Source organism: Muntiacus reevesi, chromosome 3 (assembly GCF_963930625.1).
Source record: "Muntiacus reevesi chromosome 3, mMunRee1.1, whole genome shotgun sequence".
Lineage (NCBI taxonomy): Eukaryota > Metazoa > Chordata > Mammalia > Artiodactyla > Cervidae > Muntiacus > Muntiacus reevesi.
The window spans coordinates 133,635,870-133,638,854 of NC_089251.1; positions in this window are offsets into that span (position 1 = coordinate 133,635,870).

A 2,985-nucleotide genomic window follows, 5' to 3' on the forward strand; every position below is an offset into this window, starting at 1 on the left:
AAAAAGCAAATTGGAGCATTTTTCTTATTTGAGTTCAAAATGGGTCACAAAGCAGTGGAGACAGCATCAACAATGCATTTGGCCCAGGAGCTGCTAACAAATGTACAGTGCAGTGGTGGTTCAAGAAGCTTTGCAAATGAGACAAGTGCCTTGAAGATGAATGTAGTGGCTGGCCATCAGAAGTTGACAAGAACCAAGTAAGAGCAATCATCAAAGCTATATTCTTAGAGCTATACTAAAAGGTGTCAAAGAACAACCATTCTAAGGTCATTTGGCATTTGAAGCAAATTGGAAAGATGGACAAGCTCGATAAGTAGGTGCCTTATGAACTGACTGAAAATCAAAAAGATTGTCATTTTGAAATGTTGTCTTTTACTCTATACAACAATGAACCCATTTCTCAGATTATGATGCGCCATGAAAAGTGGGTTTTATACAACTGATGATGACCAGATCGGTGGTCAGACTGAGGAGAACCTCCAAAACACTTTCCAAAGCCGAACTTGCACCAGGAAAAGGTCATGGTCACTGTTTGGTGGTCTACTGCTGGTCTGATTCACTATAGCTTTCTGAATCCTGACGAAAACATTACATATGAGAAGTATGCTCAGCAAACCGATGAGGTGCACCAGAAACTGCAAGGCCTGCAGCCAGCATTGATCAACAGAATAGGCCTAATTCTTCAGGACAACGCCTGACCACGCATTGTACAGCCATCATTTCAAAAGTTGAACAAATTGGGCTGTGAAGTTTTGCCTCATCCACCATATTCACCTGACCATTTGCCAACCAACTACCACTTCTTCAAGCATCTTGATAACTTTTTGAAGGGAAAATGCTTCCACAATGAGCAGGAGGCAGAAAACGCTTTCCAAGAGTTTGTCGAATCCCAAAGCACAAATTTTTATGTTACAGAAATACTTATTTCTCACTGGCAAAAATGTGTTGATTTTACTGGTTCCTAGTGTGCTGAGCCCAATATCTTTATTGAAGAAATTATCTTTTCTCTGTTGTATATTCTTGCCTCTTACAATAGATTAATTGACCATATATACATGATTATTTCTGGGCTGGTATGTTTTGAAATCAGGCAGTATGATGCCTCCAGCTTTATTCTTTCTCAAGGTTGTTTTGGCTATTTGGATCTTTTGTGGTTCCATACAAATTTTAGGATTCTTTGTTCTAGTTCTGTGAAAAATGCCATGGGTATTTTGATAGGGATTGATTGTACGTTGCCTGGGGTAGTATGAACAATCTTAATTCTTCAAATCAGTGAGCAAGGTATATTTTTCCATTTAATTATGTTGTCTTCAAATTCTTATAAAGTACAGGTCTCACCGCCTGGTTAAATTTATTCTTAGGTGTTTTATTCTCCTTATGCAGTTGTAAATTAGACTGTTTTCTTCTATTCCTGGTAACTTGTTTTTGGTATATGGAAACACAACTTTTGATACCTGGAAGTTTCTATTAGAATGGTGGTGTGAGAGAAGTGGGGGAAACACTGGACTCTTCAGACTCTGGCCTGGTTTGTGACTAACACCCTAGCTTAGATAAAGATTACTTTGGCCACAGTGCTCCAGTTTGCCCGTGCAGGCCATTGTGAGAAGGGTCAGTGAGCCTAATGGCAGGCATGAAGACTGGATTAAAGACCCAGGAAGGGCATGCCTCCTGCACAGGCTTTAAAGTCAGCTGGACTTGTTTACCATATCTTTACTAGTTTAGTTCACCTGTGCGTACAACTATAAAGGTGGGAAAATGCTGTCTCTCACCCATGGATGTCAAGGTGGATGAAACCACTGAGCATCATGCAGACACTCAGGATCACTTTTCACTCCTATGTGAGCAGATGGATCAGAGACATATCTAAAAGCAGCTCGTTGAGAAGTCGGTTGTTCCTGGTCTTGGTCGTCTTGGTCCTGAATCCTTCTGGCCATCGTCATCAACTCCAGCTTAACTGCTGCCTGTGCTGTCTTCGCTTTAACTGATGTTAGCCTTCACAGCATCCAGGACCTGGCTTCCCTGGCTTATTTCTCTCCTCTGGCTTCTCTCCCCAGCTACGAGTGAAGCTTCCCCAGCTATGTAGTTTCTCCTGCCCATTCAGGTAGAATTTCATTTAGCTTTCATTCCCTGAATTGTGTGTATTACGCTTTGGTTACCAAGATTGCTTAGGTTCCATACTTCCCATGGACATCTTAGTAAGCACTGGCCAAACCTTTCCTGTCAGCTTTGTGTCACAGTACTTTCTGGGCACCTCAGGGCTTGTGCTATATGACTTTGGGGTAACCTTACTTTTTGTGTTCAGTAGCATCCAACTTTGTGACCCTATGAACTGGAGCCTGCCAAGCTCTGTCCATGGGGATTCTCCAGGCAAGAGTACTGGAGTGGGTTGCCATTTCCTCCTCCAGGGAGTCTTCCCAACCCAGAGATCGAGCTCATGTCTCTTGTGTCTCCTGCACTGGCAAGTGGATTCTTTACCACTAGCACCTCCTGGGAAGCCCAATCTTTACACATCTCTTTAAAAAAGAAAATTGATTTTTTTTTCTACCTTTAGTTAATAATTTGTGAAACTCATATTTTCATTATTAATACTACAGAATTTTCAAAATCACTCTCCATTGCCTGGTGCCAAAATACATGTCAGAATATTCTTCCATCAGTGAAATATATAGGTCTTTTTCTGAATTTTACCAATGTGACGACCTTCAAGTTTTCAAGTTCTGACAGAAATATTACATAATTACTGTAGAAAATTTGCAAAGTATAAAAACACAAGGAAGACAATAGTAGCCAGATTCAGGAGCCATAAGCTGACAAATTGGTTTTTGGCTTTCATAATGTGTAAAAAAAAACAGATCGAATGCTATTGAAAGGGCTTGAGTGCTTCAGTTTTCCATCATTCCTTACTCTCCTGCCTCTCCACTTCCACTTTATTCGTTTACTTGGGCCTTGGGAATATTGAGTTAGTCCACAACTCAGAAGCATAGT